Below are 10,662 nucleotides of genomic sequence, written 5' to 3' on the forward strand. Positions count from 1 at the left end.
CCATTGCAATATAGGCATGTCATAGTTAAAGCCTTTGGTCCATCAAGATACAAGCTAGTTCCCTTTTTATGGCTCTTAGCCAAATTGTAGTTTTCTGGCCAATTGGTATCAGGTGATGATGACCATCCAATCAGGATGGGTTCTCGCTGGAACCTTCTAGAAAATTACCTAATCAGTCCTGAATCTCCTCCTCCCATGTTGTGACTCACAGGTTCTCACGATGAGCCAATTATTCCATTCCTTACCTTGGCCTTAAAGATGAGAAGAGGTTTGCAAGTGGAAACCCAACTAGGAACACCTGCAAGATGGAATGAGTCTGTTACTGTACTCATTAACTTTTGGGAGAGGAAGAAGAGATACAACAGGCACCCTACAAGGTAGGTGAGGCTGAGAAAGGTCTGAGAGAACTGTGACTGGCTCAGGGTCACCTAGCAGGCCTCATGAGCCTCAAAGCAGCTTACAATCACCTTTTCTTTCTCTTCCCTCAACAGATACCCTACAAGAAAGGTGAGGCTGAGAGGGCTCTGAGGGAACTGTATCTGAAGGTCAGCCAACTCATTATATGTGGATGAGTGGGCAATCAAACCTGGTTCTCCAGATTAGAGGCCTTTGCTCTTAACCACTACATCAAGCAGAGGAATGAGGGGTACTTGGTCTCACAGGCACCCCTGTTCTTCTAGGCCAGCCTTTCTCAACTTTTTTACCATTGAGAAAGCCCTGAAACATTCTTCAGGCTCCAAGAAATGCCGGAAGTGGCACGGTCATGCAGAATATGGTTGAGAAGCTCAGCTGTGCATACATCCACCCAGGGCCCCACCCCTTCCTACCCCATCCAGACCCTTTTTGGGAAGGGGGGGGGCATTCGACATGACCATATTTGGCCAATCACCCAATAAATGTTTAATACCTTTTAATTTATATACTTTCCCCACCTATTCAGTTTACCCTTCCATCAAGGAATCCCAGGGTTTTATGAAACCCAGATTCTTCTGGTTTGTGGGTTTTTTTTGGGTCCAGCCCCCCTCAGAGCAGTAGGGTGGCCACTTCTCAAGCCCCTGCTTTCAAGGAGACAAGTGTTGTTGTTGTTTGGGGACAGCTATCTGAAAGGCATGCAGGCTGCGGCTGCTACCTATCCCGTCTCTGTCGGCAAGCCGTTCTTTGTTAAAAATTCAAATGCCTCCGTCAAATGATGAGTGGTGAATAGAAGGAGGGAGATGAGAACAGCCGGCAGCCCTCAACAGTCCCCGGCGTTACCTGTGCGGCTGGTGAATAACCTCTTTATTTATCTTCTTAAATCCATATGTCAGCTCACTGCAGGGATGCTAGGGGATGCTAAACTCCTCCTGTTAATACATTATGAGCGATACCCCGATTGCTCAGGGCTCATTAGGGCTGGAAGAACTTACCTAGAGTGGAGCGTTCAGCAAAGTGGCTCCTTTCCCTGAATTGCAGACATGGTCGATGTGGTTTTAGATGTTGCATTGGAAGGAGGATGCGAGAATTTTTTCTGCTGCCCACCCCCCTGTGGTTCCAAGGTTGCTTGCAAAGGAGTGATCCTTTGAGAAATTTCCCTGGGGGACTGTAGCTAGGAGGCATTTCCCCAAAGGGCAGATGTGGAGTTTTTATATTTCTCGAAAGGGCAGATGTGAAGTTTTATGCTTACATATGTAACCTCTGAAGCACACATGTCAGCACAAAATATCAGGTGCGTAAGCCAACTTTTCAGAAGACTTGGTGGTCCCATCAAGCTTCGAGAAACCCCAGAAGTGGTGCGATCGTGCAGAATATGATTGGGAAGCCTAGCTGTGTACATGCCCACCGAGGGCCCCTCCCCTTCCCACCCCCTCCAGGCCCATTGTTGGCCATTTGGGGGGGGGCAGGTCGACATGACCATACATGGTCATATCACTCAATAAATGTCAACAATATAAAAAAATTAACTCCCACCCATTCAGGAAATCCTGGTTAGGAATCCCTGGCCTATGCGCACCCGATCCAAATCTCATGTGCAGGTTCTGCACAATTAGCTTCCCAGAGAAGAAACTGGACATTGTACAACTTGAACCTCGATACATTTGAATTAAACATGTGTAGGTTTTATCTGAGCATTATGCTCCTGTTTGCAGGGCTATGGGCTTAACAATTGGCTCAGATATATCAGGTGGGAGGGAAGTAAGATGTGCTCTTACCTCTTCTTTCCCCATCCTATGTAGGGGGCTGGTTCAGGTTTTCCTTCAATGGGCAACCCATCATGGTGCTCATTCTCTGCCTGGGTGACAAAGCATGCCAACTAGTGACCTGCCACGTTCTCAGAAGCTTTTGTTATCTATACATTCTTTTGCCATCTAGTCAAGACCAATATATGAAGACCCTGTAGGTTTTTGAGGCGAGAAGCATTCAGAGGTGGGCCTTTGTGCGGCGACCCCACGCTTCCTTGGTGGTCTCCCATCCAAACATTAACCATGACCGATGCTGCTTAGCTTCCAGGATGTGCTGAGATCGGGCTGTCCTGTGCAATACCAGTGAGGGAATTGCCTATGATAGGGAGGCCTTTACAAAGCTGCGGGCGGGAGGAGACCGAGATTGGTCCTCGTGCATTTTTCATCCCTTCATGGTTCTCTGTTTTATGACCATTCATCGGACACTGGAACTTTTATGCGATGGGCTTTATTGCAGATTTATTTATTCATTTAGTTACTGCAAGCTTTTTTACGAGCCCATTTGGGCTAGTAATGTGGCATGCGAAGTTCAGAAATTTATAAATCTCTGACAGAGTGGTTGGCTGGGCCGAGGCTCAAACAGTATGGGACATTTCTTTTTATTCCTTTAGACTTCTCGCCTTCCTATGCCTTGACGTGTTTTTTTTTAAATTTAAAATATCCCCCCCATATCCTTACTGTCAGGTGTGACAAAGGCAGAAAGGAAAACATTGCAAGCGAGGGGATCAAAATGCATCACCGAGGACACTGAAATATCTTCAAGGGGCTATCCCACACCTGGACCTAGTCTGCACACAATAGATAATGCACTTTCAATGCACTTTAAAAGTAGATCTTCCTGTTCCGCACAGGAAAATCCAGCTGCCAAAGCACATTGAAAGTGGATTATCCTATGTGTGCGGAATGGGCCCAGATTCTGCAGAGGAAGGCAAGGACAAATCGCCTTTGCTTCTCACTGGCCTTGAAATCCTCTGGCTGGGGTTCCCGTAAGTCAGTTGCACCTTGATGTCATTTCTGTACCTACATTTTACGCATGGAATGCATGGTTTCCGGGAAATACCACATCTAGGCCGTGGCCAGATATACACCAGCTTATCTTCACCAACGTGGTTGAGCCTGCAGTCTTCCCCGACGTCCCCTAATGCAGGGGTCGTCAACCTGTGGTCCTCCAGATGTCCATGGTCCATTAAAGTAACTACTGTCTACTCAGAATGGCAGTGACTCTCCAGAGTCTCAGGAAAGAGACATTTCCATGGTCTCCTGCCGGATCCTTTCAACTGGGGATGTCAGGGATCGAACCTGGGACTTTCTACATGCCAAACCAAGGCTTTGCAATCAAGCCTTCACTCCTCTCTCACAAGAACCAACAATATCAGTCAACCCACCAGCTCAGTATGGTTGAGGATCCCTGGAGAACTGTGATGCACAGTGGTACGAAGGCTATAATCCCACGTGAGTCTCAAGACCTTCTTGATACAGGCAGGACAAAAAAAAATGGAATTTTCGATTTGGATGTTTTCTGTATTTCTGACAACTGCAGTGAAATGGGGGCAGGGAATTGGTTTATTTTTTTTAAATTACCCCCCCTCCCCACAATAGATATACTTTGAAATATGCACTCCTGTGGCATAATCAAGCCCCAAATGATTTTGTAATTACTTTTGTCAATGTAATCCTATGTGGGTATTATTCTAATTATAGACTGCAATCCTTCTTAACAGCTTTCAGAGAAATAATTTGTGTAATGAAATAAAAGTTGTTTTTTTCCCCTCCCAGCTGCAGGTCTGTAAATGGCAGATACAGCTCCCTGGCCCGTTTAGAAGAAGAGGAAGAATTGTTTTTTATACCTTGCTTTGCATTACCAGAAGGAGTCTCAAAGTGGCTTATAATCACCTCCCCTTCCTCTCCCCGTAGCAGACAACATGTGAGGTGGCTGGGCCTAAGAGCTCTGACAGGACTGCTCTGGGTGAATAGCACAATCAGGACTGTGAATAGCCCAAGCCACCCCCCCCCCCAGCTGTCTGCATGTGCAGGAACAGGGAATCAAACCTGACTCTAAATTAGAATCCTAGAGTTGGAAGGGACCTCCTGGGTCATCTAGTCCAACCCCCTGCACTATGCAGGGCACTCAAAACCCTATCGCTCATCCACTATAATTAGAGGCCGCTTCTCTTAACCACTACACCACACTGGTAGTGGTACGGGTTTGGGGTCCTGGAGATTTCGACATGTTTGCAAAATGGAACTTTTGCATGTTACAGGGCCCTGGGGTCCCGACAGAAGTCCTATTTGTAAACCTCAAAAAGTCCCACTCTTTTTCTCTTTACTCCAGCGAACACATGTGCATAGATAGAACACTGTAAAACAGCATTTGTGATGCACACATATTTATTTGCCTGGAGAAAATGGCCACTTTGGAAGGAATACTTTATGGCATTAAATTCCCCACAATAGTCACCTTTCCCAGGCTCCAACCCCCAATAGCTCCAGGTATTTCCCAACCTGGACCCGGCAACCCTAATATAAATATATTTAGCATCTTTTTTAGGATGTTCTCTCCATCTAGACAGGTGCCACTGACGCATCGTTTCTGCCCTGAAGATGCCAGGTGATGCCTGTCTTGTTTTCCTAGGCCTAGTCTGCACACAGTAGATAATGCACATTCAATGTGCTTTGGCAGCTGGATTTTCCTGTGCAGATCAGGAAAATCTACTTCTAAAGTGCATTGAAAGTGCATTATCTATTGTGTGCAGACTAGGCCCTAGACTCCTAATGGGACTTTTATCCATTTCAGTATCACATACTTATTCCACGATTTCTCTAGAGAGCTCAAGGGAGTATACATGGTGCCTGGTCCCCCCTGTAATTATGATGCTCTGCTCAACTACATTTCATTGGGAACGGGTTGGTCATTTTGCTGTGTTAAGCTACAGGCTCTAATACGAACGATCAAAGCTGATAAGTTTTAAAAAAATGCATCTGAGCCCCTTGCCTGCTCATCTAGACAAGACCATCACGTGCCTTCCGTCGCTCATGAGACTAGCCTCGTTCAAAGTTTGTTGGAGTCAACACTCCTTTTCTAAGCTGGGGAAAAAAAAAAAAAGGAATCCGGTTTCCCAAAAGTTCCATAGCTCCCGAGTCCCCCTACGGCTCTTAAGCTTCTCAGCGCATCCATTTTGAGAGAAACATTGTTTTCAAAGGAGACGGGTTGCCTTGTGGAAAAAAGTTCCCGTCCTGCATTTCTCTGATGGCGCACAGAAGCAGATTGCTCCCCCTCAGTGAATCCACAATTTGAAAGTGGGATATTATTGCTAACCAACACAATCACAGCTGGCCGAATACCAATAATCGCAGACCCACTGTTTTCTTTTCGGCGGGCTGCATCTGAATACGCCGTGTGCACACGCCTTGGTGAGTCTCATTATCTCCCGTATGAGCATCATGGTTTAGGAACCGACACAGCGACTCTGCGTTCCTATCGAGGCGACAGCTTGCAGTTGCTGGCAAATAATGTGACACAGTGAGCAAAATTACATACTACAGTCTTCTGAGTGAGAAAATAATGCCTGTCTCGGTGGGAGCCTGACGTGTGGGCAAAACTGTATGCATGCATTAAGACAATCGTTTCAGCCCCACTGGATTGTTTTGGAGTTGGGGTTTGTGGGATGTTATTTATTTATTTTTTTTCTGTTTCCAAGTTAGGGAGCTGAAACTGTCAACTGGAATTGAGTCCTAACAGGATGGAGGCGATGTGAGTTGGAGATGTTTTTTTGGAAGGGGCTGCTTTCCCTGCAGCTGATGGAGTAATGGATTCGCTATCGGATAAAGAGAGGGGCTCTTGAATCCTGTTTGAGAAGCAGGTAGAAACAGGTTCTACGAGTGACTTTCCCCCCCCCCTCCATCTGCACTCTTACAAAGTCTGACTTTGCTGCATTCGTCCATAGTTCAAGAACTCGAGGGCTTGACTGCTACACTGCCTCATATGGGGCTGCCCTTGAAGACAATTCTGGTGTCAATTATCACAGAATTAGTATGGCCGAAGTTACCCTATAGGGTTGTTGTAAGGGTAACATTGAGGAGAGTGCTATGAGCTGTTTTGGGACCCCATTAGAAAGATAGGGGATAAATGAAATAAATTAATTAATTAAATATGCGGACCCAGCCATTTCTCCATTCTAATTTCTGAAACTGAGACCTGCTTCACTCACACAAGCTCAGCCCTGGATGATGCACAATAGTTCCATGTGGGAACGCGATGAAAATTTCATAAGATAATTTGCAGTGACGTCAGTTTGTACATTTCATCACCATGCCCTAATTACAGACTAATCCAGGTGCTGAGAATTCCACCAACACATCATGCATCCGTGTACGAATCAGACCATATCCCATGGCTGTGTGAATCAGAAGCCGGTGCCTTGCAGTTTTCAAACAAAGAGAATTTGCAATCATATGGGTCCAATACCCCCCAGACCTTTCTTCCCTCTGCAACTCTGCCATGGCGGTGATAATAATACTGCTCAAACCCAGAGTCAGTTTGAATTGTGTTCTGTCCATCACATTATATATGCAAATGAATTCCTATTAATCTTTGGAATGTTAAGCTACTGCTAAAAATGTTCATTTAAGAGCTGTCTTTGTTCTTCTCTCTCCCTAATTTCAATTCCCTTCTGTCTCCTTCCCTCCACATCTTTAAGTCTTTTATTAATTTGGCCACATTAATCTGATCAAGATTAAAAGACAGCAATGTTTCTAGGGGCTTGTAGAGAGTGGCTGTCAAAGCAGAGGAAACAAAGGACTTGGTAGAAGCGGGGGGGGGGCGTCAGCATCCCACCTTATTTTTGGGGGTGTGCATCTAAAAGGGAGCAGAGAGATTTTTTAGAGTTGGGGGTGAGAAAGAAAAAAGGGGCACCACTGTGGGGAATTTGAGTGAGAAGATGCCCTTGAACATGCCCGGGGAACAAAAATTGGATACAAAAAAGGCTTCATTAAAATAATAAAGGAGATGGACAAAGAAAGGGAGACAGAAATAATAATAATAATAATGATGATGATGATGATGATGATGATAACAATAGCAACAATAAGAATATTCTTTTCCATTCAGGGTTTTATTGACTATCAGGCCTACAAGCAAAGAGGATTATCTGTGAACGTTGATTACTCTGACACCATATGTCAGAAGACAGTACCTGAGTCCATGTGGAAACTGGGATTAATTTTGAAATAGATAGGATTAAAGTGGAACAATAACTAACAAATGAATTTCTGTGGTTCCCTTTTTGCTAGTCTAGCCCACGAGGGAAGATTTCCAATTTCTTGTCCTGATATTTCAATCTGATTTCACCTCTCCCTTGTGCAATTTGGGCCGGAGACACGTTCTGTTTCCTTGTACTGAATTTTCACCATAAACAAAAGACTTTTCCTGCACCGTTTGTCAATAAAATGACACTATATATCACATGGGTGTCATAATGTATCAGGGATGTATGGCGTGTGTGCAAATACCATGCCCGTTGCATATCGCATGCATACACAATATGAGCAGGTCGACGATGGAAGGTGGAAAACTGCAGCCAGTGATAAAAATATGAAAGGCAGAGATCAAGAACCCTTGCTCAACGAAAACCAGTTCCTATACTTAATATATCACCGAATGATGGCAAGGGTTTAATAATCAGGGGATCCGCCTCCCCAATATTTTAAATGTGGGTTTTGCTGGCAAATTCTGAATTCCCTATCCTTTTAGGTTGCCTACTCTGGATTGGGAAACTTCTATGGATTTGGTGGCAAAGCCAGAAGAAGGTAGGATTTGGGATGGGAAAGAACCTTGATCGGGCCCCTGTTATTAGCAATTTTAGAGGAGGAAAAAAAAAAATCACTAAAACCTGCCCTTTAAAACCTTTTCCAACCCTTTAGTAGCACAAGAAGCTTGGTCATGATCAGGGAAGCAGGGGTGAAAGGAGCTAACCCTAATCTTCGCTCCCCTTGTGGCCCCGATCCCAAATTACAGCTGCCTTCTGCCGTCTCCCTTCTACCGCTGGAGAGCCCTGATCTCCATCAAGAGTCTAATGAATTGCAGGGGAAATATCTGAGGAAATGTTTTTGGGGCAAACTCATAACAGCTCTTCTTTTTGTTAAGATAAAGGCCTACATCGATGATGTATTGCACATTGACTTGAACGGGGCGATGTATTAAAACGCAAACAGATTTGCAGATGGCATCGGAGGGGTTTGCCTGCGTCACAGATCCCAAAGTCCCTGATTATTCCATTTGGCGGAAGCCGTTTGACTGGCTCTAGGAAGCGAACGCCACAAAATCAGATTAAGCGTAATCACCGTACACGGCAAATTAGCCATTTTAGGGTAAATTCTCCTTGTTGACCTACATTGTTGAGCTCTTAATCACAGGATCAAAACCAGCCAGAGCATGTAAATAAGCTGCCTCAATTAAAATGATTGGTAGCAGGGTGCATGTGCCAGGCCGGCTTGTGGATGAGGTACTGTGTTTTTAAAAAACAGAACATCTGGGACCTGGACGGGAGAAGAGGGGTGGATCGGCTTGCCGGGCCCATGTTGGGGGTGAGGAATCCCCCACTCTGGAGACCCCTCCCCCCTAAAATGCCAATCAGCCAGATGACAGAGGGACTTAGTGGCTGCAAAAGGAATCCTGTGTCGTTGCCAGCTCTGGTTTGCAAAACACCTGGAGACTTTGGGGGTGGAGCTGGCAGTGGACAGGATTTAGGGAAGGGAGGGAACTCAGTGGAGTACCATGCTATAGGGTTGATTAATCCATGGGTTCAGCAGAACATGGATTCTCAGTTCCGACAACCAACCCATTTACTAGAACAAGAAAACACTGGACAAAGACAACTGGAGCTGCTGAATTTATATGCATTTTCGAGTCTCCTGCCAAGGGACAATATTAGCCATTATCAGGGACCTGTGATTAGTCCGTAAGGTCTGCCCTGTGATTGGTTACAAGTCCTGGACTGGCGAACCCCAAGCAAGGGTTCGGGCAGTGGCCAAGCACCTCTGAATGTCTCTTGCGTTGAAAACCCTACAGGGTTCATATAAATTGGCTGCCATTTTGTAAGCACTTTCCATGAATCTCCTTTGCTGGATTGAGGCATGATGGTGATTGATTATTATATCCTTCCGCCCGTCGGAAGATGCGAGATTCGCAGTGTGCATGATTGAACTAAGTATGAAGAATGTCCTGCAGGGGGCATTGAAGGAGAGGCGTACTTAGCATATTTAGGTCAGGATTGGTAGCACTGATTTATCAGTGTTACAACCACAGGCCTAAACACCCTACAACGGACAAGCTGTAACAACAATAAATTGCAGTAGAAATGCAGAAATAAAACTACATTTCTAAAAAGACAGTGTAAACTTAGCCATAAAAGAAGTAGATCACGGATGGATGCATTGGCATGCACAAAACATTGCCATAGTTTGATCAATGAGAGCGTGAAGGAGGCAAACCCAGGAGGAGTGGATGAATTGGTATCCACCATTAAAAACTGAGGCAGTCCTCTATTGTTCCAAGGGGATGTGGGATGACCTGAAGCAGCCTATAGCGTATGGAATCACATAGTGGGCAGCGGAAAAGATCGTGATGAAAAACTTCAGTCTGATGGACAGCAAAAAGGCAGAGGGACTTTGTGGGGATTTTGTGAGGGGATTTTGTGATATCTGCCCTGAGGATAGGCAGAAGGCATGGTTTGAAAGCGGGCCTTCGCAAATGCTCTCCTTAGAGGGGCATCAGATAGATATACTAGAGACTGTGAAACATTTTTGACTGACTTAAAACATGGATACCATAACGACAACCTGGAGCTTTGAATCAAACGGATGTCAAGACTTGCCTCCTTTTCTATGATCCATTTGCGGGTTCTGTTGACGTCCTGAGTTCTAACGACCTGTAAGGAAGGGAAAGAACATCATTGCATAGTAGGAGTACTTCATTTGGTGGTTCTCCTTCAACTAGAACTGATGCCCATATTTGGCCAACTGCGTTTCAGACACCTTTCTCAATTTTAGATCAGGAGCTTCCTGATATTTTTCAAGCAATCTCTCCCATGTCCTGATTGGCTCAACTGGAGACTTCCTGCTCCATCGAGCCCACTTCCTCCCTGCTTGCCTCCTGAACTGAACAGAACCAGATGAACAGAACAGAACAGTTAGGACTCTTCTTCTCTCTTTCGATACAAAGTTGTTTCTCTTCATAATAAAGCTAGTTTATTCTTTAAGCAGCCTCGTGCTTCCCCCCTCTTTGCAAATTTAATCTCAGCCAATACGGCCATCCTTCATCTTGTTTTCCTGCCCCTGTTCCCTCCTCCCCTCTTTCTCTCAGCACCTTGGGAAATCTCATCCTGCGGAAACTCGAAAGGGATGAACTTCAGAATTCAAAACTAGGGAACGATCTCAACACACTTGG

The 10,662-nt window shown here is 45.2% G+C and overlaps 1 long non-coding RNA gene across 1 annotated transcript; it reads left to right on the forward strand.

Annotated features, from left to right (window-relative positions):
* Positions 1-287: 287 nt before the first annotated feature.
* LOC143824063 (uncharacterized) lies at positions 288-7,627 on the forward strand. The gene is made up of 4 exons (XR_013226676.1): positions 288-377; positions 492-507; positions 5,918-6,079; positions 7,327-7,627. It is a non-coding gene; the product is annotated as an uncharacterized LOC143824063 (long non-coding RNA).
* Positions 7,628-10,662: the final 3,035 nt, after the last annotated feature.

This window comes from Paroedura picta, chromosome 14, assembly GCF_049243985.1.
Source record: "Paroedura picta isolate Pp20150507F chromosome 14, Ppicta_v3.0, whole genome shotgun sequence".
Classification (NCBI taxonomy): Eukaryota; Metazoa; Chordata; class Lepidosauria; order Squamata; family Gekkonidae; genus Paroedura; species Paroedura picta.